The 26,500-nt window shown below is 33.0% G+C and overlaps 1 long non-coding RNA gene across 3 annotated transcripts; it reads left to right on the forward strand.

The window, feature by feature from the left end:
* The first annotated feature begins 1,453 nt into the window (after positions 1–1,453).
* On the forward strand, positions 1,454–25,982 carry LOC311426966. 3 transcript variants are annotated; one of them, XR_014687144.1, is made up of 5 exons: positions 1,454–1,500; positions 1,595–1,768; positions 2,572–2,641; positions 19,340–19,447; positions 25,812–25,982. It is a non-coding gene; the product is annotated as an uncharacterized lncRNA (long non-coding RNA). The 3 variants fall into 3 exon arrangements; XR_014687145.1 differs by lacking the exon at positions 25,812–25,982 and adding an exon at positions 21,206–21,272; XR_014687146.1 differs by lacking the exons at positions 1,454–1,500; positions 1,595–1,768; positions 2,572–2,641 and adding exons at positions 17,129–17,236; positions 19,025–19,104.
* The last annotated feature ends 518 nt before the right edge of the window (positions 25,983–26,500 follow it).

A 26,500-nucleotide genomic window follows, 5' to 3' on the forward strand; every position in this document is an offset into this window, starting at 1 on the left:
AATTGAAAATAATTAACTCCCTTTCACACAGTAAAGACTCTATAAATATCTGAAATAAATTTCAGAAAATGTGAATTCTGTTGGAGGTATAGATTTCACTTGGCTTATTCCCATACAGCAGGAAAAAAAAAAAAAAAAAAAAAAAAAGTAATCATAAAGATAACTCAAATCAAGTATATATTATGTATTTTTGCTCTTATATCTTCATATATTTTTGTGTAGACATGAAGACATGAAGATAATCTTCTTAAAGAAGTGTCTAAGACCAAAGCTCATATGAGATGAGCTTCAAAGCTCATCTCATTCAAAATATCATTTAAAACTTCCTCTTTTTTGTTGTAGTTAAATCTCTCTTTAGAGAAACTAAAGTATCTTGGTATCTTGGTTTTTGTTATTTTTGTTGTTTTATTTTGTATTTTCTGTTGATGTTGTTGACCCCTTCTTTCTTCTTTATGTATATATTTATTTATTTATTTATATTTATATATTTGCTGAGTTTTTATGTTTAGTTTCCCAAAGAGACCTCCATTTAAAAGATACAACTCCAAAGGAGTATGTTTAGCAAAACATACTTGGTTTGCCAAATATTGCCTAGGATTTGCACTCCATGGGAAGGAAACAACTTGCTAGAAGACATATTATTGCATCTTTGTTTTATCCACAGTTTGGGTGGAGAGGGTAGCAAAACTTTGACTGCAGGGAATAAATACTCTTTAAGATACAGTTAGGAACTGATCCTTGAACATTCTAAGAATGTGTATGCAGCCCAAGATATAACCTGAAGTGCTATAAGGTGCCCTGTGGTTGGCAGCATAATGGAAATGCCATTTAGCAAAAAGTCTACCACAGAAAAACGTATGATAGCAGGGAAAACAAACAAACAAACAAACAAACAAGAAAACAGCAACAACAACAAACCCACAAAATATAAGAAAACAAAACAAAACAGAAAACCACTGTTAATATTGTGCCTTTGAAATGTGTCAATATAAGGCAGGATTAGGTTTATGACCTACTTGTGGGTCATAATTTTATGCAATAGTGACAATATTTGATTGTTGATTTTGATGCATTGACACTGTTCAGAAAAAAGTCCCTCTATAGTAAGATTCCTGTGCAAACAACTGAAAAATTACAGACCCTTATTTATTGTAATTTTTGCAATAATCTGCTTCAGGATTTGATATACAGATAGAGAATAACAAATATATCTCTGAATATCTCTGTATTTGGGGCTTTTTTCTTGTCAAATCTCTAGAGTGTATCCAATAAGAATTACCTTCAGTGTCTCAATTTAGAAATAAAAAGCCATGTCAGACTGATCAGTTTTATTTTCTTTTTTTACACCACAAGGAGGTGCTATTGATCTTTTCTAACAAAAGTAGGGAAGTAGGGGAAGAGGGGAAGGCGTTGGCCTTCCACACTACTAATTAGTATTCCATAGATTTTAATGCTTTTCTTTGAAACTTCCTTTTTGGCCTTAGATGAAAACAGGAGATAGTAAGCATTCCTTTTCTTTTAGTTTTAGCTGAGTAGTTGTGGCATATTCTTTGTAACGCAAATATACATTTTTTGTTTTTCATTATTGTTTCAGTTTTCATGCTAACTTCACATCCCGTGTGCTGCTGGTGCTCACGCAGGAAGAAAAATGGATCATTGAGAATGTCTCCAAACCAATGTCCTGATGCTGAGGTTTTTTACTTGATGAAGTACCATTGAATTGGAATAGTTAAAGTAAAGGATGAAGGTCATGAGACAGTTCTACACTGTAAGGAAAATATTAGTTCAGCATAAAGCTGCTCATTTCTAGCTGTCAATATGTTGAAGTCATTAATAAATATCTGCATTACTTTTTTTTTTTTTTTTTTTTTTTTTTTTCCCCCTATTCATCTGCTCTTTGTTCTTGTGCATAATACAAAATGAAATGTCTTGCATTTTGGTATCGTACTTGCTATTCTGCCTTAGTTATGGTTAACATATGCTTTATGCAAACGTAATCAATTCCTAGTTGATAATTTAACAAGTTTAAGTAATATCTAGAATGTAAAAATATTGATGCAACCTCCAGGGAAATTCAGTCATATTTGTATTTCTGTATTTATAACTGTATTTCTACAAGACATCTTTTCTTGTAGGAATAAAATAAATTTCCTTCCTGTACTAAATTTTGCCTAATATTCATGATTCTACAGAAAACACAAAGGGAAAGCATAATGTCCTGAAATGTCTGCTGTTGACAGCAATACCAGTAGATCTGATGAACATAAGTTCACAAAACATTTCAGAGACTTTGAGGTTGTGTCAGAACACAGTGCCATTACAGACAATTTTTAATGATAATGCGTAGTTGCTATTTCTGCATGTTCCTTCTGCTGGCTTCCAATAATCTCCACTGTTGAGATGATTTCCTCTATCCTTTCTCCTTTAATACTTTTTCTACTTTGGAACTAAACAGTTAACCAGTTCTCAGTACTATATATGTATATCATAAATAAATAAATAAATAAAATATATATAAATTTTATAAATATATATGTGCTTATATATTTAAACCTTTTTCACCTTTTCTAGCAGATGGAAAACCTGAGAACAGAAACAAGGACTTCAGCAAAACCACTGAGCATATCTGCAAGAGCTGCATGTATGTACCATTTTCCTTAGAATTTGAGTATTTGTATTTTTGCTCTCAATCCCATACTTCTTTTGGTCAGCACTTTATTCTGAATTAGCAATTCTCTTAGCAATTCCTTTGAAAGATGCACTAACAAAACTAATCCAACTGAGATGAGAATATCTGTACAAAAAAAAAAAACTTAAATAGTGCCTTAGCTATCACATTTTTATATCAGTGTTTAGTACACATTACTTCGTTTCCTCTCACACCTCTCTACATATTTGGAGAGTGCTGATTTTCATTGTTTCAGCTATCTGCTCTCAAAGCTGAGCTTTATTGTTTCTTCTATTTACTCTGTGTGAAAATTCATGATTGCATTGCCCTGTGACTTTTCACTCAGCTTTTCTCTACAATAAAGCTATATTCCCTTTTGTTCCTTGTACCTGTCATAATTTGCTTATTTCTAAACTTCTTGAAGTTAATAGACTCTGTTTATTCACTCTTTCCTGACAGAAACTAATTTTTATCATTCTATTGTTTTCAAATGTATCTTGTTGATTTAAAAACTCTGTTCAAAAAATTGTTGAGTACATAATATTATTTTTTTTTCATTCTTTTAAGGTTTTCAGGAAAAAAAAATAATGAAATCAGCTTCATAGAAAGCTGGTCATCCACTTTATTTCATTTTACTGATCTGTTTTTCCATCTTTCTTTTTCCAAAAGCTCGATGAAAACTTTTTTTTCCTAACCACCCATGATAAAATTCTCCAAAATAGACAAAATAAAAAACCACATACACTACCTACTAGAAACTAACCTACTAGAAGTTATTTGTATTTTTTCTTTTCTTGTGTTCAAAACCCAAATGTGTATTTAGAAGAAATGTCAGTTCTTATTCACATTTTCAAGAAGAAAATAATAAATCTAGACATACTCCCTCAGCACCCCCCTCTCCCATTCCCCCCCCCCCCCATCGATTTGTCTAGTAAAAACCATATAAGAACTAACTTAACTAAGATATATTAATCTCATATGAAATTAAAGTCAGCTTGGGAATATCAGAAACAATCAGAAACATCAATCAGAAACATCAGAAACAATGTCTTTGGGTATGACTACATTGCCAAAGAGATTTCTGATTTATTGATTGATTTCCAGCCCCTGCTCTTGTTTATTTGCTTTCTGTCTCTCATTTGAAACAAAATACTGAGCTTCCTCTGTCACAAAGGTATGGTCTACATCTTTCCAGGAAAATTTCCTCGTAAAAAATCCTAAAGAAACTACAACTTTAAAGCAATCCTGGCAGGCTTCATTTCTTCTGGTCATTTACTTGTGTCGTAGATACTCGGAGAAGAGGAAAACAGCTTCGTAATATTTCAAAAAAATTTGGATTGAAAATGTATGCATAGAAACCTACCTGTAAGTGCATGGGGGATCCATCTACAGTGTGGCTGGAGCAACTCTGCATTTCTAAACTTAATTTTAAGTATTGTGGTCAAAAAATATCATTCAAGATTGAGAGACATTGTTTCTCTGGAAAAGATGACTTAAGGTATCATGATGAAATGTGGTAATTAGGAAAAGGAAGTTGTAGTTTTGACAAATGGTGTCATTCAAAAATATAGTGTAAATGACTACATTTTGTGTTCAGTTAGAATAAGCTGTGGAATATGAAGTCTTTGATGGGGGGGGGAGGGAAGAAAAAAAAAAAAACAACTACACTTCTTATACTTCTTGTTAGGGTTTTCATTGTGGATGTAGTGCTGTGGAGAGAACTTAATAGGAATTTTGCCTCAGGCTAACTTCTCCCCACGAAGAAAAAATGCAATTCTAATGTTTCCAAATGCTGGGCATACTTTGTGTTGTGTATTAAAACAGCCGCTTGTGAACTTTGATTGAACAGACCCTTGTGAACCTTGATTGGCTCTTTGTGGTGTATCATAAAATATGAAGATACTGTATGGGAACTACATGCTGGAAATGTAAGCCTCCAGGTAATTTCTATCTAGTTCTGCAGTCATGTTGTTAAAAGGGTCACTGTATATTGTGTCACTCGACCTTCATTGAAATCTGCTTTACTACACCATCACTGGATGCAGTCCAGGATGTTTTATCTTTTAGCCAGTTCAAATATGCCTAGTCATGCAGTCATGCTGTAATTATTCTTTATCTCAGTGCAACACAGATTGCTGAAACGAACTACTTCTTGCCCTTACATTCTGTTTAGACACATCCACTATGTGAGAAAGAAAGTATAAAAAATTTGTTATACCTTATTTTGCATAATTTCTGCAGGAACCCCATACACTCAAAGTCCTCAATGAAAAAACACTTCAGCAGTCAGTTTATTTTCAGTCAGTTATCCATTCAAAGTCTCATCCTAGAGGTTCTCCAGTTTTATAATCTTCATAGACCAGAGCCCAAGGTTGCATGGTCATAAATGGCCATAAATGGCCATAGTGGATTTTTAACTTCAGCAATTCAACACAGATTACTTTAAATCTCTAGCATTTCTAAAAAAAAAAAAAAAAAAAAAAAAAACCTTGTAGAAGTCCTAGTTTCTATTGACTTGTATGTATCTCATTATCTTAGTTTCTTATTTACTTTGCTCTGCCACTGATCTCCTCTATGGTTTCTGATTCACCACAGTGCTACACTACTCTTATTCTGAATACACAACTATGCCTAGAAAATTAGAGTAACACAGTAGGGTTACCAATTTTTAATGATTTTTTTTTTAATATTTAAGAGTGTTGAATAATATCATAACCAAGTCATTTGACACACATAAAGCAAAAATACATAGAAAACTTTTATATTGATTTTAAGTGTGGAAGTGTACCACACTGTGAGATGAAATCTGTGCACAAATATGAAGTGCACTGATCTGATCAGCAAGTTATGTTGGAGCTTTTGTTAATCATTGGACGTCCCTTTTCCTCTCTCTGTATGTTATTGAATTCCAAGAGACAGCAATATTAGGAGGAATTTCTACAAGCAGTGGAGCAGGAGCACTTTAGATTAGAAAAACTGTAATAGCTCTAGCAAACGTAACTTTTCACCTCCAATTTGTCATTTGATTTTCATCATGGTTGATGACAGATAATAGTTTTCTCATTTAACTTGAATCTTCTATGTGGAATGGAGAATGACTGTTCCTAAATTTAAAGGAAAACCTTCTAAAGTAAGAGCAATAAAAAGTATGGCTTTTGCAGTTGGTTGAAAATTTTCATCTAGAAGTATTTTCAATTGTTTTTTTTTCTCTTGAGGAAGAGTTATATAAACAGAAAAAGATTAAAATATTTCAAAATATTTCAAAATATTTGATACTGCATGGTGTAAGTTTCATGTAATAAACAAATCATTTGCATTTCACTGATTTCTTTCTTGTTTTCTACAATATTCTCTAGAGATTTGACTGTAGTTCAACACTGTTCCATGTCATATTGAAGTGAAAAAAATTATAAGAAATTACACTGCCTGAAAGTTTGATTCTCAGAACCATAAGAAAAAATATAATAGATTAGCCATCATCTTATTCTTTGAAAAGTTTTCTCATTGGTAAGTAATGTAGTACTGGATAGCCTGAATTCAAAAAACATTTAGGATTTTATGAGATATCACCTTAGAATCACAGAATCTTTGAATATCCTGAATTGGAAGAAACCCAAAAGGATCATCAAGTCCAGCTCCTGGTTCCACACAGGACCACCCACAAATCTTGGAAGTCTGAGAGCATTGCTTAAATGCATCTTGAATGCAGCTTGAATGCATCTTAAATGCAGCTTGGTGCTGTGGCCTCTTCCCTGGAGAGCATATCTTCCTTAAATAATGTGTTGTGTTTGGAGCATCATTTGAGGCAGGGAAAGGATACTGTGAGGAGAGGAACTCACACATGACAGGGAGGTTTTAGTACCACAGAACGATGGGTTTCAAAAACAATAAGCTGAGACTAGGAAAAAAATTGAAGACTCATTCAACTATCTCCCTTTGGGATCCCATGATTATGGAATTAAAAGAACTGAGAATGTTTTATTCTCCACATTATAGCAGTGGCTGGGTGGTTGGAAGTGGAAAATAGGAAGAAGGTTATTATTTTCTATACCACTCTGTTTCCTTATCTCTTGGTTAGCTAAGCCCTGGTCACTTTCTTATTTGAATACATTCAGAAAACCCAAACTTTAAGGTCAAAAGAATTTTACCTTACTTCTTACTGAGATTGAAAGTCTATGGATTATAACACATCACATGCCTTACAAGACAGTTTACTGAATACTATTTAGTGTAAATCAAGACATCCTGCAGATTTTTATTTTTTTTTATTAAGATGTTGTCTTTGATACATTTAGTACTTTGCTTTTATTCTTCAGACACCTCCTTCAATTAAATGGTTTCTGTACATTTGGAAAATATCTACTTAAGTACAGCAAACATTTATACATATTTAATTGCCATGATGCATTAAGATAGGTTACTTGTTTATCTGAGATGCAAACATTTTTATGTGCAAGCATATACTTGAAAATCTGTCAAAAAATCAGTTTTAGCAGCCAGTTCAGTTTAGCAGTTCACTTGTTTGTTTGTTTTTTATTTTGTTTCATTTTATTTTATTGAGAATGGTGAGCCCTTGATCTCTGGCTACATTCTTTTTCAATTTAATTTAAAATATTTTATTAAACCTATGCTCAGTCAGGAATCATTTCAGGAATCATATGCCTGAAGAAATACACTTGCAGACATCAGATTATTCATGTTAGGAATGTTCAAATGTGAATTAGTGAGCATTAAGTTTACCAACAGACACACACAAAAAAAAATAAATAAAATTAGTAACTTTTGTAAAAGAATGGAAGGGAAATACTGAAAATGAAATCTAACAAGATAAGGAATTATAACCTGCAAATTAAAACTCAGCTAATCAATAATTATTTTAATACACAATTGAGTTGAAGTAAGCAAATCACATAATAAAGCAAATTCTGTCTGTGGTATTCCCCAACTTATCGTCGATGAAACAGTACTCAGAATTACCTTGAAAGGAACAAGCAAATTACTTTCATTCACTCTTGAAAAAGAGTGTGCATGTACATGTATATATGTAGTATGCAAAGGAGAAGGAAATGTACAAGGAATAGTTTGGAAAGGAAAGGGAAGTGCATTTTAACAAATTCCTTGTTTCATAGCTTTTTCAAGGTTTAACAACCCAGACAATATATTTCTATTTTAAATCTTCCACCTATTTATTATTTTCTTTTTTTCTGCAAGAAAGTAGGAAATTTCTATAGGAAAGAGGAAGAAGATTTTTAAATGAATTCACTATTAAGAGAGCAGGTCTCAAGGAATCTTAAAAGAAAAGAAAATCAATATACACAAAAATACAGAAAACTCATAAATTTCAAACTCCCCATTAAAATGACAAGTAATTTTAATATATATATAATATTTGAGAAAAATGTGTTTTCTAGGAACAAATCCCAACTTCTGTTGAACAATGTGCACAGAAAAACAAGTAAGAAAAGTCATTTAACATTAATATTTTTATTAAGGCCTTGACTATGACAAAACAGTAATAGTAATATTTTTCATTACTAAACACTGGTCAATCTCTCACTTATTAAAGAAGGTATGTGCAAACCTTATTTAAGCAATATTTACCAAAAAGAGAAGAGAAGAGAAGAGAAGAGAAGAGAAGAGAAGAGAAGAGAAGAGAAGAGAAGAGAAGAGAAGAGAAGAGAAGAGAAGAGAAGAGAAGAGAAGAGAAGAGAAGAGAAGAGAAGAGAAGAGAAGAGAAGAGAAGAGAAGAGAAGAGAAGAGAAGAGAAGAGAAGAGAAGAGAAGAGAAGAGAAGAGAAGAGAGAAGAGAAGAGAAGAGAAGAGAAGAGAAGAGAAGAGAAGAGAAGAGAAGAGAAGAGAAGAGAAGAGAAGAGAAGAGAAGAGAAGAGAAGAGAAGAGAAGAGAAGAGAAGAGAAGAGAAAAAAGAAAAGAAAAGAAAAGAAAAGAAAAGAAAAGAAAAGAAAAGAAAAGAAAAGAAAAGAAAAGAAAAGAAAAGAAAAGAAAAGAAAAGAAAAGAAAAGAAAAGAGAAGAAAAGAGAAGAAAAGAGAAGAAAAGAGAAGAAAAGAGAAGAAAAGAGAAGAAAAGAAAAGAAAAGAAAAGAAAAAAGAAAAGAAAAGAAAAGAAAAGAAAAGAAAAGAAAAGAAAAGAAAAGAAAAGAAAAGAAAAGAAAAGAAAAGAAAAGAAAAGAAAAGAAAAGAAAAGAAAAGAAAAGAAAAGAAAAGAAAAGAAAAGAAATTCTTAAGTATACTATTAATCCCCATAGCAAGTGAAGTACTCAATTCTTCTGTAATACATCTTCATCCTAAACTTTATTTTACCAAATTGTAAACTGATCTCTCAGTCTTGCTATTGGAAATTAAAATGAACTTGTCTCTGGTCATGTTTAAATGCTATCTAATTTGCTAGAACATAGTTAATTCATATTTGATCGTGTGTTTTTATATTTATTTCATATTTATAATTCTAAAACAACTACAGGATTTTATTCCTTGGTGATTATGATTTTCTTTTTTAAATCTGAATGACAGGTTGGAATTTTTTAGTCAGCCACCAAAATTAGAGGTGCACACACAGGCTAACTGGTCTTTGCTGTAAGAGCACCAACAGCAAAACTGGAATTGAAGTCTGGCCTATAATTTAGTATATATATGTTAGCTCAGGACTTAACAACTGTTAAGTCTCTCAGATACTTTGATACAGACCCCTTTCTTGAGTGTTATTTACAGCTGTTTAGGACCCTATTTACGACACTAAAATGAAACAATGGGCAGTAAGGTAGTAAAGAAACTGTTTTTTCTTGTATAGTTTTGAGTTTTTTATAATCCTGTTAGAGAAAACAAAGGAAAGTGAGAGGAATAACTGTTGTGTTTTCTTTGCCTGAGTTATCCTTAAGTGATCTAGAGTGTTAATGACAGCAATGATACCTGAAGTAGGAAAACGGAAGGATTTTAGGAAAGACAGATGTAACATCAGAAGAGCAATTCAACAATTGAGAATAGATCTTTATAAAATACATAGTGATTATATGCATGGGATTGAGATATCTTTTCAGATATTATCTGAAAAGTCATACCAATAACTACTAGCAGAACATTAAAATGCAAGAAATTTCTCAGATAACAGGAAAAACACACACACACAAAATGATTATTAAAGCTTGGGAATTGTACCAATGCATTTTTGATAACGTAGCATAAGAATACAAGCACATCTGCTTTCACTAACACAAAGCCTAAGGGCTTAATCCTGATTACACATGTTATAAATTGAAATGATCCTACTGTTAGTCTGGATTTGCTAAGTATAGATATAAATTAAATGAGAAATGAGTACTAAATTACTTTATTTTCTTTTATTCCAAGAGAGGTTGTTTATGAATTCTGCCCTGGCAAATCCTTACCACCTACATAATGTTTCAGACAGTCAAAGAACACTATGAATGGTAATAAATTGACAATATAGAATATTTAATTTTTCAAGTAACCTGAGCAGATTTGAATGATCTCAGCCAGGAAATTTAGATTTAAATTTAACAATTTTTAATCAATAAAAATAATGAATTTATATGCAAAAGACTTTACCTTTTACTAAACATTTCATAATAATCTTTTATGTAATATTTAGCATAGATACTATATCCATGTATATAGTTTTGGGGAATATATGCATTGATATTAAAGATAGACTGCAAGATAGCCCACTTTAACAGTTCATAAAACTAATAAAATTAGTTATGAAGGAGTTTATGAATATATTATTTTCAAAAGAAAAGATGATAGCAGTAGTACAGAAAATCAATGAAGTATATACTGAAAATCCTACAGGAACATTACTGTTGTTGATATCTCAATTACCAATCAAGTAATATAATGGAATCTCACAAGACTTTTAACAATTACATTTAATTACAGGGAATAACCTGTTAAAATGCAAATCAGACAGCAATGTATGTCAGCTGAGTATGCGGTCTTATTAAATCTTTGGGAATTAGTCCATATTAATTCAGTCCAAATGTCCCTTTAGTGCAGGAAAAAAATAAAATAAAATAAAAAATCATTCAATACAGAATTCCATGTTCTTTTAATACAGAAAATAGCTGGTTTGAGTAATCATACCCATACAACACTTTTCTGATAAAGCAGCTGTCTTCAGAAAAATCTCAAACCCAGTGAAACTTGAAACAATACCCGAACAAATAACTAAGGAGTCATCCAAAGGAAATCTCCTTGTCTGTAAAAGGTCTTTATTTCAGGTAGTCATCCACAGGGAAAAAAAAAAAAAAAAAAAAAAAAAAGTTTTTTGGTGGTGGTGGTGGTTTGTTTGTTTGTTTGTTTGTTTGTTTTTTAATCAGATACACCACTAACTTCAAATATATCAGGTATTAAAATGGTAGCCCTTGGAAAAGTCAGAGTTGATTCATGTGATGAAATAGAAAACAGTCACTTTACACAGTTCAGTCAGCTAACATTCAAGCAAGCACACAGTGGAAAGGTGCTCTCACAGTTAACTCATGTTTTCCTAATAAGAATTAAATGGGAATAAAATAAAATAAAATAAAATAAAATAAAATAAAATAAAATAAAATAAAATAAAATAAAATAAAATAAAATAAAATAAAATAAAATAAAATAAATCATAGCAACTTTAAGACAGCTGTTAACACAAAGACTTACAGGTAGAAGGAGTAATAGGAGAGATAGATCCCACCTGTCCTGAGCAATTCAGGGCATCTCAGAAAATCACCCACTCCAGAGCCAACCTGTCTGCTCACATACACCTCCAGTCTGAAAAATGCTGCATTCCTGGGGCTTCGCTCCTTAATATCTAACGCCCCATAAAACTCGGTCATTTTTCTGACTGCTGTGGGGCTATTCATTTCAGCTGCAAGGGCATACCTTGCAAAAAGTAGCAGAGCAACTAAAGTATTTCTTGTTAAATAGTCCGCTGTATTGTTTTCCTGGCAGAGTCTCATCTATTATTTTTCTTTTGGATTATTTTTCTTTTTTCCAGATTTTTCTTTTGTATATATATATATTGTATATATATATACGTATATATATATATATATATATACATACATATATATACAATATATATATATACATACAATATATATATATACATACAATATATATATACAATATGTATATATGTATATATATATTGCATATATATATTGTATATATATGTATATATAATATATATATATATATGTATATGTATGTATGTATATATATATATATATATATATATTTACAGTAACAAGATTATGAGTTTTGGAAACAGAAATTTGTTATTTGGCAACAAATTTAGCAATGTTATGCCTAGATTTTTCCTAGGCAATGTGTTTCCAGATTTGGATTTAGAAGTGTTTTATAGAAAATTGAACATTTAAACATTTTCTCTAACTTAATGAAAACCTGACATTGTTAATGTGATGCATGTGTTAAATATTTGTATTATTTCTCATTTTAGTGAGCATGCTAAATACATCCTTCACACCAGCAGGAAAAAAAAAAAAAAAGAGCAATGTATGTTTACTGCTATTCTAATTTCCAATATATATCAAGAAAAGTTAAATTTTATTTTTTATGTTGTACATATGTGCTAAAATGTGTATTTTATCATACGTGTGCAACTAAAATATGCAACTAAAATATATTTCAATTTTTTACTACATCCCTACAATTTCACTACAATTTTTTACTTTCATCCCCTCTAAAATGGAATACATTGTTTCATTGCCATGGGCATAGATATTCCTGAAAGAAACACATGATAAAAGGCACAGAGGTAGCTTCCCCATGTCAGACATCATTTAGAGGATTGAGTTGTCTGAAGTCCCTAAGTTCCTGTTAGCTTTATTTGGTGACTAATAATACATTTCATAGCAGAATGAAGATCATAATGGATGGAGAAGTGCCAAACAGTCCTTCATCCTCCACTGATCTGCAAATGATTGAGTCAAAAGGTGATGAGTAATATGACAATTTCTCCATATGTAACTTATTGCTTCCCTTCTGTGGAATGCATTACCATCCACAGGGAGATATTTAGCTTTTGTGAGAATATTACACCACATTTATGTTTCTCAGGAATTCACAGTAGAACAAATGGAAACACAAAAGATGTTAAAATATTTGCAAAGTGTGAAAGCATATGCAAACCATATACCAAAAATATGCCTAAAATGTAAGTCTCCTCTTGTTATGAAGGCCTGACTTTGTTCCACTGCTGGAGTAGTATACCAGTAACATGACTAAATGCACTAAATTTTGTAAATCTGGTGTGACATTAGCTTCAGGCATGAGTCTACATTTAGTGCTGATAACTATTTTAGAGCTTTCCATGATCCAAGGCTAGAAAAAGAAGTATGTATGGCTTATGCACAACAAACAGGTCTAAAGCCTGGGGCTGGGTTGACAAATGTTCTGCAATGCAGCGTCAGGCAGGTAATCAAGGCATATATGGATTGGTAACAGCAGTACAGGCAAGTGGAGGCATAAGTTATAGGAGAAATAGGGGTAGAAAAGGGTAGATTAGGACTTATAGGACAGCTAGAAGTGTCCTGCTAAGATGGCTGATCGCTCTCATTTGTTGACACCTGCTTGGGCGCTAAAGCCTGTCCTTCACAACCCCAGCAAAGAAAATTCTTGAAGATGCTCAGAAGTGTTTTTGAGTTCGGACAACTACTTATGCCTGTTCACTTGGGTCTGCTCTCAATGTGTTGGCTGCTATTGAGCTGTCCAGATGAAGGGATGAATGACTCAAAAGCCTCTTTCCTGTGAGTATGGTAATTCATTCTCTCTCATATGGAAATCTTTGGGAAGCCCTCTAAACTTCTTAAAGCAATAGCTTTGCTTGCTGGCACACAGCATTAGAGAACAAAATGTGATCTGTTGCAGCAAGGTTTCTTGTGATCCAATAATTAACCAAAAATCAGACACTGAATTTCATGACATCTTACTTAAAAAAAAAATATATATATATATATATATGTTCTCTGCATAGCCTCAATAGTTATAAAACACAAATTTGATAATGCACATTTGTTACAGTGATTTTTTCATGTTCTCTGAAGCTGCAGACAGATCCCTATTCAGAGTCTTACTGGTTTCCCTTATCCAGGGTTTTCCAGAAACCATTTTATTTTTTTTTTAGGAAATAATAAAATGTAAAACAGAATATGGACTTATTTATTGACCAATCACAATATGAGACTTTGCTTATGCAGCAGTAGTGTACATACTGAAAGTGGGTTTTTGTGATAATGTGTTGGTCATTTTTTTTTATAATAGCTTTCTAAAGAAACATAATAAAGTAGGAACATCTATTGCCTTTTGAAAGCAAAACATAACCCTTAAGTGATTTGCATAAGATTTCTGTGACAAGTATTACACAGAAAATAATACTATTTATTTGGTACTGTACGCTTCTTGAAACACGGGTTTTGTTTGAATAATTTGAAAATAATTACGCAATTTAAACTAAAATAAAAAAATAAAAATAAATAAATAAATGAATAAATAAATAAATCTCCCCGATATGAAATGGAGGGAAGAGGGAATTCTACATTATTTAATGTAGAATAAACTTTAAAATAAGAGAAGACAGATTTAGATTAGATAATAGGAAGACATTATTTACTATGAGGGAGTTGAGGTGCTTTCCCAGAGAAGTTGTGGATATCCCTCCCTGTAAGTATTAAAGGCCAAGTTGGACGGGACTGTGGGTAACCTGGTCTAGTGGCAGGTGTCTCTGTCCAGCCCTGTAGGTGGGTTGGAACTCAATGAAATTTAAGGTCTCTTCCAACCCAAATTCTTCTATGATTCTATGACTAATTCAAGCTGCAGTGAAAGACTGCTAGAAATGGACATGATACTAACCGTAATAGAGAGCTTTTAGCTAGATTCATTGATTGCCACACATAAAATAACATAGCTTATTGTTACTTACATTGAGTGATATAAGCAACCTTTCTCTCTCTCTCTCTCTCTTTTTTTTTTTTTTTTTCCTATATCAGGATTAGTTTGTCATGCCAGAAGTACACATTTTTCTGTATTTCTTTTCTCTTTTTGACATCATAGTAATTTGTGTAAATTCATATTTGATTATTGTGTCTATATATTTTAGAAAACAATTTGCTTTCAAGTTGATTATTAGTATTATTATTATTTCTACAACCACTCCTATTATTTTTCCAGTTTCAGAAGGAACAGCCTAATCTAGCCTTCATTTCAGCAATCAGACTGCCATGTCCCTTACAACCCTCTGTCCTCCCAGCTCTTGACTCAGAGGCTAACAGACTTATGGCCTGCCTGAGGGCTGGAGAGACCGAACAATCAATACCTAATCCAATGGCACTCCATGTACCAAAGTCTCAGGTGACTCATAAACTTACATTTCTGGAAGCTTTTTGTGATATAGTATTCATGGTCTGAGAGCTCTGTTGCATAGTTCACAGCCTACCTCTACATGAGACAGGATTGTCTGCATTGGCTTTGCAAATGTGTAAATGTACACAACAACATATGTACGTTTCAGGTATATGTTATTCCTTGGTGTTTTGCATTTTTCTGCTGGGACTGCAGCCAAATAGTCCTCATTTTTCCCTTTTTCTTCTGTTTGCTCATGAATACTTTTTTTTCAGGTGAAATATGATATATAAATATCTCTTGTGTGGTATGGGAAAAAAGGGGATTATATACTGCAGAGTTCAGAGACAAAAGTTAATTTGCAACTTTGTAAATTTGGTTCTTATCATTTAGTTATATGTGAACATATCTACAGTGTAGAAGGGTGCTTCATATGAAACTGGCAAAAATAGAGGTTAATTGCTTTTTTGTTTGTTTGTTTGGTTGGTTTGTTTTGTTTTTAAAAGACTATTTGTTCATAATATTTATTGGGAAACAAGGTTTTCTATTTTTATTTTTTTTATTTTTTTTTTTTTTCCAGTGCAGAGAGAAAGAAAGTTTGCATGAACATGTTATGTTCCAGACAACTCAGTATAAAAATGGTAAAAGTTATCTTTCTGGCATCTCACACCCAGCTGACTGCCTTTCACTCCAAGCAGCACTGTATGTTAAGCATAATATGGTTTCTATAACATATTAATCACTACTGTGAATTTTGCATAGTAAAATGCAGCAGCCCAAACTTCCCCACTGTTACTACTTTTACATTTTTGAAACATCACCATAAGATGAAAGTTAAATACAAACTATTCAGAGCAAAAGTATCTTCTATGGATTTTGCATTACCAGAGGCAATAAAGTGTAGTATATCTGTTTTTTCCTTTCTTTTCAGTTATCTTTCTTTCACATTTTGAGATAGAAAATGAAATTTCTATTGCTTTTTGTATCCCAGTATCCAAGAATGCTAAATGCAACTATCGTATAGTTACATATATATTCTTCCTAATCTATCTTTGCCAACTTCTTAATCCTAGTAGTGTCTGTCTTGTATTTCTCAAGGGGAGAACAGTTTAATGGCAATCAAAATTCCACTACTTTTGATTTTCAATTTATGATTCAGATTCTCCTTTTTTATTAATTTTGTCGGTATCGTATACCTATGTACTGACTGGTTAAAATAGAACATCCCTAACTGCCTACAGCAGCCTCCTGTAAAAGTTTTCTAACAAGGTACATTTATATGTCAGTAAAATCACTGGTTCATGTGGACCCAGGTATGCACAGACATTATCAGAAAGAGTATTCCTGTAATTGTAGAAACACATGGTCAGTAGCACTTTCAGCTGCTGAAAGTTGAAGCCATACCTGTCTAACACTGATGTATGTTAATGATTTAGCTGCCCAAAGTCACAGAGTGAATATGAAGATACAAGTGCTCATACACTTAGGGCCTAGAAGCCAGGCTTTTTAGCACTTGGCCAAGTCTCTGAACGTATTTGGAAAGAAAATGCCTATATCTCCTCATACAATATGTAACCCTCTACCTGCAGAAAAGCTCTCTGTTGATATAATGATATGAAGATATGACAGTTTTAAGCTATTTGGCACTATATGAAGTGATTGTGTCAAAAGTTTCCTTGGAGAACATAAATCAAATAAAACTTTCATTTTAGGAAGATCTGTGTCCCAGTGACTGGGTTTGTAATTAAAGCTCCCTTTTGTGCCCTTGGCCTGAAGCGAGGTGTTGCAGAGCCCCACTTTCCCGCCCTCCCTCCCCAGGCTTGGCTGTGCCCCGGCACCCCACACTACTCCCCTTGCACTCCCAAGGATGTCCATGGTGGTTAGGATTCATCAGGTCACACCTCAGCCTGTCAGGACGTGGCGCCTCCTTTGCCCTGCTTCATCCCATCGCTTCATTTCATCTGCACAGAGCCTGGCGACAAGCTGGCCTCGTTAGACGCAAACAACCACAGCCAGCCAAAAAGGCTATTCCCTTCCCTCTTACCTGTCACATCCCTTCGGCTTTTGTTAAACCAACCACTGCCTTTATTAACCCCAAGCCAGGCTGTTGTAGAAGCACAGGCATGCACAAGGCTGCATGTGTAGGCATTGGCATGCCCACAGGCAGGGAGCACCACAAGAGCTCTGCTGGGGGGTGAGAGTGGCAGGGGCCAGGCTGCACCTTCGTCTTGGCCTTCCTTTCCTCCTTTGCCTGTTGGTGGCTTTATGAGACTCATCCTCACCCAGCCCCACTCTTTTTTTTTTGTCTCTCGCACTTTTCTGCATGTTGCTTCTCTCATTTCCCCAACATGAGGATCTGGTACCTTCCTCCCCCTGACCTCATTTGGTCTGACACCACATTTTCTTCACCACACTCCTTTCCTTTGGCACAACTGGCAAGACCCCCCAGTCTGCCCTCCTCTCAACCACACCAAAGAGAGTGCTGCTGTCACTTCTGTTGTTTCTCAGCTTTTACTACCACTTTCTCCTGCCCAGACTTAGTCTGGAATGGGGAAGTGTGAAAGAGGTGCGATCTCACTTGTGGTAAAACTCACAACCTCATCTAAAACTGCAGTAAATGCATGCCTGTCCTCCTCCTCTGCCTCCCACCTCTGTGTGTGGAGAGAGCAGACCCCAGACTCAGAAATATAGGATTATTGACCAAATCTTTTTCTGGGTCTGGGGTCTACGCAGTACATTACCTACATGTACACTGTGCATACACCTGAAACCCAGTTCTTACTTCATACTTGCTCTGTATTAAATTAGGTTGCTGCCATTTTATTAAATGCTGTATTATCTAACCCAACAAGTAACCTAAAAGTGCCTGTGCTGTGAGGTCAGAATCAGCACAGCACTGAATGTATTTAAGATCACTGATGTATTTAAGACGTATATAAGATTCAGGTTTGTATTATCACATAGGGAGTCTTCCAAATAAACTCTATCAAAAAATTGTTGTGATATAGTCAATATAAATGTGACTTCCCACAAACTAAATTTTAACAAGAAATTTCAGGATTTAGACCTCTTTTGAATACACATGCAATCTAGAAATATTCAAATCTCAGAAAGTAATAAAATGCTTTTGCTCTGGGATCATTCAGTTCTACCTTTTTTGTGTATGTATGCATATTTCTACCATGTACCATAAGGGAAACTACATTTAAATTTGTTTAATACAATCTAAAAAAAAATCTAACATTTCCCTGATGTTTTTGTGCAGCTTGGGAAGAACAGACAGAGCAAAACACTTTCTTCCATGAGTAGTTTACATGGTATTTTGCTGGCAAAAAGAACTACATCAATAAATTGTGGACACATGCTTGAGAAAGCTGTTGATAGCATTGCAATAGTTTGGAATCTGAGCTGTTCTCCAGTGGGTGCTGAAGTATTTCCTAACAAGAAACTAGAGTCTGAGTTCAGTACAACTTTGGATTGTGTATATTTCTCTGGTGTTTTCTGCAGGACATCTTTGCCTTTTCTTGGAATCAAAGGGTAAATGTGTTCACAGGCCCTTCTTCTCAATCACTTTGCAGTCTAACTGCATCTGCACCTCCTCCCCCCTCCCCCATTTCTCTTTTCCTTTCTCCATCCTCTTTAAGTTGTAATTCAATCTCTTCCAACTCATGATCTTTCTCTTTTTGGCACTCCCTCCACCCTCTCTCTCTCATTAGTTTAACTTGAGTTAATTAGGGATAGTAGGCAGCCCTCAATCTGTTATGTTTTAAAATAGAACAATCCAAAACAGAGAGGCACAGACACAACTATGTGATTTCATTGTCTAAAGGAGACAGAAAACCAGTGGGGATTCTCTTATCAAGACTAACATCTTCCCACTGGTTAATCTAACTGGCTTTAAAATGTTCCGCAAATGCAGATCTAGGATAACAATCTTTCCGTCGTGTTTCCTTCTCTATTTTTTTTTTTCGTCATTGGCAAGAATGAGTGAATTGGATTGACGTGGAGGTGATAGAGGAAGAGAAATAATCTACACGTCAAAATGACAATGTATATTACATGGTTAGTAGAATGAATGGTACGTGCAATGTCTGCGGGTATTTTCATCTGGTGTTGTACAATGAGCACTTTTTTTTTTTTTTTTTCAAGTGTATCATCGAGATCACCTCCAATTCAAAGCAAATTAAGTGTTTGCTTGAAGGATCTCTTTCTATGAGTAATATCACTTGATAAATGTGGAACTGAAGTAAGAATCTAAGTATTCACTTGTTGCTATTACTGAATTGTGTATATATAGATGTCATGCCTGGTACTTTGAGTGTAGTGTGGATCACAGACCTTAGCACAGAGTGTGCTGTTGAAGTGAAATACAACAGATCTAGGAAATCAAGCTCTGATTGTAAAGGTAAGGCCTTGCATTTTTGATTGACTACATATGATACTGTTTGGTTGAAATGCCTGCTCAGGAAAGAGAGTTAGAGCTGTGCAGCTAATACAAATATTTATGCATGTATAGAACTTAGATCAGTCTGTGTGTCCTTGTATATAAGTGTATATGTAAATAAAATACATAAATACATAAAGTTTGTCTTCAAAGAGAGTTGTATGACATTTGTCATTTAGCAACAGCCAAATACAGGATGATAGTAATTTTAAAATGCTTATTACGTATGCATGTGCCTTCACACAGATGAAGTGTTGTAGTAATTAATGTTAAAAATTATCCATTAATTAGCAATATTAATGCAAATGTGCTTTGAATTTAAAGAATTCCAGGTGAAATCTGGTATCCATGAAACAGAATGAAAAATCTGTTTGGAAAAAAAAAAAAAAAAAAGGGGGCTAATCAAGGGACATTTTGAACTTATTGCAAACAAAATATGTTTATACATATTGAGAAATATTAATTGACTTTCTGCTAAAACATCTCTTTATATCAGAGAAAACATTAGACTAATAGCAAACAAAAGGAATATATAATGAAAGTTGAAATATAGTCTTGATTATCTGAACATACAATAATGTCTGCGCATTGTTGAAGGCAAAGTCCCTTCCAAAAGATATACTTGTCAATTTCTTATCAGGGTATAAGAGGGATTTAGTACCCACATGAGACCAAATAATGTTATGTTAAATTTAGTTTTGTTGTTGTTGTTGTTTTTTTAATGTTTATTATTAATATATTGGTTATATATTTTCACCCATATTGGAGCAATTATGTGCAAACTATATTAGATCCAGTGAGGAGAGGAAAAACTAAGACCTTATAATGATCCTCTGATTGATTTTTGTTTTATATAGTAATGCAAACACGCAGAGAAAGGTAACGATCTGTTTTACACCACAATGAAAAATATTTTATTATCTGCATGGACCTAAAAGAATTTACCGTAATGCTTCTGCTTCAATATCAATAATTAAAACTGTTTATGTTATATAACTTCAATTATGTGATCATGATGCAAGACTTGCATAAAAATAAGGTATAAATTTGTGATTTAATCAAAATCAAACATTACAAATATATGCAGTAGGTGATACTAATAATTTCTTTCAGTGACACCTGAGGTTATATCAGTTGCAGTTATATAGGTATTCTGAAGCATCTTTAAGAAGTCACACATTAAATCATTGTCCAGAAGAAATAAAAATAGCAGGAAAAAAAAAAGTATGAAGAGATATTAAAACTAAATTAATCTATCATCTCTCTAACTTCTATCTAGCTAATGCATGCATTTAGAAATGTAGAAAACAATTACCATACATATATCATTCTACCATTCTAGCATACATATAATAAATACTCTGGTAGTTTACAGGAGTAAACATATTTATCCCCTTGCATGCAGCAGATTAGAACAGTAGTTTCTGTCGTTCCTCATTACTTTCCCCATATAAAACTGTGCAAGCCCCTGTAAGTGCACCATGCCTATACATCACACTTTTCAGTGTGATACATACAAAATCTCTAGTTTCCACCAACCTATACAGGTATGGCAAGAGTAGGAGAAAAAAAAAACAACACCTCAGTACATATCAAACTAGGGAAAGAATTTATAATGAACTGCGTGGAATTACGATAGAAAATTATGTAATTTAAAGAAGAATCCACAATGCTGAATGCTTTTGATTCACTCCTGTCTATGAAATTTTGTTTGGACAGAGTTTTCACAGCAAGCTTGGCTCCAGCTGTACTGAACATGAAACTTTCTCGAAGCTAGAGATTGCAGGATATGATAGTAAACATTGAATAAATAGCTACAAAATTAAGAACAAAGTAACTTTTAAAATGTACAAATAATGCAGGGGTTATTGTGTTCTCTGGGAGTTCGTGGCACACAGAGACTTGCATATGTGGTTATCTAACTAGAAATATTACAATTTTTTAAAGCCAACAGTTTTAGAGTTTATCATTACAGAAACACTGCTTCAAACAGCTTAACAACTTTGGTACTAAAAACTGCTGCAAATCATTTTGGTATTTAGACAGTGCATCATATGTTATCAATATTTATGCTTGTAAAGTTGATTTACCTTATCAAGACTTATACGTGTAGAAAGCAAACTACACAAATAAGATAAAATACTTGAAACAATGGTATTTTTTTTCACTTGATTTTGTGCTCAAATTCACTTTAGATCTAAAATTCAGTCTATATAAAAATTCATTGCATATGCTTAGGCAGATTGCTAAAAAGTACTTGAAAACTATCATTGATACCTTGACAATAAAGTTCATAATGTTCAGGCTACAGCATTCATGATATCAATACTATTGTTCATATTAGCTATGGAAGAATATTAGCTTCTTATGTGCTGAGGACTATGAATAATATCAATCTGATTATTAGTGGCTTCCTCAGAAGCCACAGATACAGCATAAAACTTTGATGATGTTAATAAGATTTAATGTGTTAATAGGAACATTGCAAAGCATTTAGACATTCAGGATAATTTGTTGTAAGCAGAAATATGCAACAGTTGGGGGGTATGATCCTTCAGTAGTGGGTATTCCATTCTGCTTAGTATTACCATTGGCAAGAAATTCAGATATTAATTAGATCTGTACCTTTAAATTCATTTGATTTGTTGAACTGATGCAAAAAATAGTATCATATATTGGACATATGCCCCATATAAATGTTAGAAGTATAACATTTTCTCATAAAACAAAAATTAGATCCACACTTTTATATAAGGAAAAGACTTTTCAAGATTTAAATTTGAATATATTATTTTCATTATCTGGGTGAGAATAACTGGGAATATGAATATGCTCCTCTGAAAACTGAAATTTAAAACATCTAGGAAGAACAACAAGGTCCCAGAAGACACGGGAACTACCCACACCCTTAGGTAGGGAAGATGTACTCAGATACAAAGACTTAGGTTGCAACTTAGTCACTTACACAAGGAGTGCTCCTTTCTTTTAAAAGCTCCAAATGGTGTTTTGCTTCCATAAAGCAAACACTTCTTTCAAAAAGTAATGTGGCTGTTTTTTTATAAACTCTCCCTTGTTTTATAGCTGATGCAATATAATGTCATTATTATTACCGTTAAAGTAAATTTGCTTTTGTTTGTTTGTTTTTTTCTTCTTACCTTTTGACCGAACAACAACAACAAAGCTATAGATATTTCTAGGTGTAAATTCTCACTTAGTTTTGGATTATTATACTTTTCTTTTTTAACACTCATCATCCCTTTTCACAAATAGTCCCTTTTTAATCCACTGCATGTCATTACATAGAGTCTCTGCTTCTGCAAATGCTCACTATAAAAGAAAATACTTTCTGCCATGAATATTCATGCTGAATTTTCTGTATTGGCTGTCCAGCTCCATGCATAAACATATTTGACAAAATGCCTGTATGCAATAGTTAAGTTAGTATCTTCTCTTGTTTGTTAACATATTACTTAAATCTGAATTTGAGTAAATAAATTATGTCTTGTTCCCTAAATTATATTAATATTATTTGTTATTATAAAACTAGTAAAGAAAGTTTAGAGACCTATCCTTCTTTTTAGATTGAAGCAAGCAGCTTTTCTTATTTTCTGGTCAGATCTGGGAGAAATTTAAAAAGAACTCTGTGACCTTTTATTTGGAGATTTTTGTGACGTTATAACATTCTCATATGTTTGGAACTTTACAACTTTTTTCCAAAACATATTTCCATGACTTATTCTAAGAAATATTCTTTTTGGTCTTTGTATAAACAGAAAAAATGAAATGTTGTACAAAAATCACATAGTCTTAAGAATGTGTTGTCAGCGTCTTCTGTTTAACTAATCTTACACTCCAGTGCATGACAAAATTAGGGACTGTATATCATACAAATGGAATGGATTTACAATATTTTATTAAAACCTCATTACTTTTCAGTTCAGTGTTGCAATTTCCTCAGTGGTAGCATGGTCAAGTAGCTATTCCTATATCCTCATAAACAAAAACAAAAATTAGTAGATTTGTTGTTGACTTGTTTTAAATGCATTACTTATATAGCTGTAGATACATTAAAAACAGACAAGACACTATAATGCAATCTAATAAAATGTTTGTATTATTTTGTTTTACATGCCGTCACAAAGAGAAGAAATGGGAAAACAAATCATAAGCCTAATATTGTCAAAACAACTCATGCACTTTGTCTTTCAGAGCTTCTTACATTGATTATCCAAAAACTTCTGCCTATGACTAAATATTTTTAATTGCATTAGTGAAATGAAAATGCAATTCTCCAAACACTAAACCTTTCTGACCTGTGAGTACTAAGCATATCGATAAATTTACTTAGATACTAAGTGACGTCTTAATAGTCCCTCTTGGCTTAATATGAACTTGCATGACTTTTCTAGATAGATGACCCTGCTCTAATCTTACAATTATTCTTCCTCTTCACTGCAAATTACAGCACTTGAACCTCATGTAATTTCCCCTCAGAGAGCAGATTTTCTCTAGTTGTTCTAAGAATGATCCTGAGAGAAACAGATCTTTCTCTGCTTTTTATGCAGAAATATGGCAGCATTCTGTTCCACTGTTTGTAAAGTGTCCTTGGCAAGGTAGGACACTTTACAAACAAATGAATGAAAAAAGAGGTTTCTAAGAACTTGTAATGTTAGGAAGATCTTAGACAAGTATTGCACAGGTATTACACAAGGATTAACGGTATCCTTTTTTTCCACATTTTCATTTGATTTCTGACAAGAAATCAATAAATAAGAAATAAGTTACAGATATTTTGTTGACATGTCCAAAAGAGATGATAGTGATGAAAGATTGAAAAAGGTAAGTGAGCCTTGTGAAAAATGGACTATGAAGACCAGATGCACGGAGAGCTAAGTCTAGTTACATCAGTGTGTAGAATGAATCATAAGAGAACAAAATGGAACTCCAGTATGCAGCATCCTAGCTGCCAGCTTTACCACTTTAGTATTATGTTCAAATAAGTGTTGAAGAACAAACCAGAGGAAAAAGTATATTTATTAAAGGTCCATGAAAGGGAACGTGAAAAATTTCAGTGCTAGAAAGAAAATTAAGAAACCCTGTACAGCCCCACTATGGCAATATACAGTTTAGAATAAAATGAAAGAAAATTTATTTTAAAAATGCATTTGTTATAATGCAGTTTGTGGCCCAGCTCCCAGCAACTGAAAAGTTTTACAGTGGTTTTGGAATATTTCTATTCAAGAGACATGTTACATAGTTACAGACTTATGTGCCGAAAGAGAAGGTGAATCATCTGCTTCTGCTCTCACTGTTGTCATTGTAAAGAGAATTTGGCTGTCCTTAACCTATAAAGGGAAAATATTCAGAGAGTAAACAAAGAAATCGAAAATACAGTCTATTCTAACATTTTTGTTTATGTTCTCTTATTTTATTTTAATACTTTTATACATGCAATTCTCTTTTATGTGAATCCACAGTAGCTCAGCCTTCATCTAATCAGACTTTATCTTTTTTTAGTGTTCTAAGTTTTACCTTGTATGTAGTTGGATAATCTCTCCATTCTTCTCTGCTACTGGCCCTGTTTATCTCCTTTTTTTTTTTTTTTATAACTTCTAATTTGGTAAAAGTTCTAATGCTGGCATATGCTGAGCTAATACAAAAGTCAAAGTGAAATTTCTAGGAAACAGCATTTTGCTTAGTTTTGCGTAGAAATTGTAAATCTTTCCTGGTAATAATGGGAAAGGAGTGGCTTCATGCAAACCTTATCCTGAACAAAAAGAACTGTGAATTTATGCTGGAAAGACTACATTCTGTCTCCCACAACCTGCAGAACTTCTGTGTCAGTGGAGTTTGGCAAGATAACTAAACAAGAAAAGATAGCAGTACTTTGATTTTTAAAACCCAAATTATGAAATTAAGCAATATGCAGCTTGTTTTTCAGAGAACATAAATAAATAAATAAATAAATAAATAAATAAATAAATAAATAAATAGTGACTCTAATTTTGGTCACAGTCTCCTACCTTTGACTCATTTTTACCTCCCTACTTTCTCCAAAATTTTCTGATTGTCCAGGTAAATTTTGGTTTATTACTATCATTATCACAACTCCAGGACACAACTTTGGGTTATCATCCAAGTAAAGCACAATTCTTAGAACTTTTTTAGTGCTTTGTATAAGCACAATTATTGTGCATAAAGCTTAACATTAGCACTATCCTCCAAAGGAATAAGTCAGAGTACATGTATTTGACAATCCTCAGCAGGATGTTGAAAAATGCACTGAAATGTTACAAACATGTACTTTTTTTTTTTTTTTTCTTAGGTGTAAGATACCTTGATGTTCTCAGCTTTCATATGCTTCCTTACCCAAAGTAACAGAATGAAGTTTTTCAAATACCCTGTTAACTAATAAAAGGAGCAGTCAAACCATAATAGACCTAATTGCATTTTAAAACTTTTAAAAGTTAATAAACTCCTCAGAAATTTGCTTGAATTTGTATTTTTTCTTGAGACATTTTGGCAGCAAGTTACATGTTACACAAAATTTGTGATAAAAATAGGTTTATTTACATTCTTAATTATACAGATTATCGGTGTCCTGGATCTGCTGATGATCTAAGCACACTTTGGGGCATTAGCCTAAAGTTCCATGAAATTAAACAGGATGAAATGCACATTGTGAGATTAAAAGGTACTTTTCACTGTTTAATTTGTTTATGGAAAGAAAAGGAGAAATTGAAACAAACAAACAAAAAAGAACCATGAAGAGAGAAATGTTTTTTACCCCAGTTTTCTTATAAATTATTTAACAATTTAAATATATTTACAGCTGTATTTATTGTTATTATTATTAGTAGTAGTAGTAGTATTTAATAATAATAATTAACATTAATATTAATATTAACTATAATAGTAATTATAATAATAATTCACAATTGCAGTAAAATAGCTATGTACTGAAACATTTCAGTGAACTATGCTGTTCTTGGGTCAAACCTTGTCACTTTGTAG

Source organism: Aythya ferina (assembly GCF_964211825.1).
Source record: "Aythya ferina genome assembly, chromosome: Z".
In the NCBI taxonomy this organism is placed as follows: Eukaryota; Metazoa; Chordata; class Aves; order Anseriformes; family Anatidae; genus Aythya; species Aythya ferina.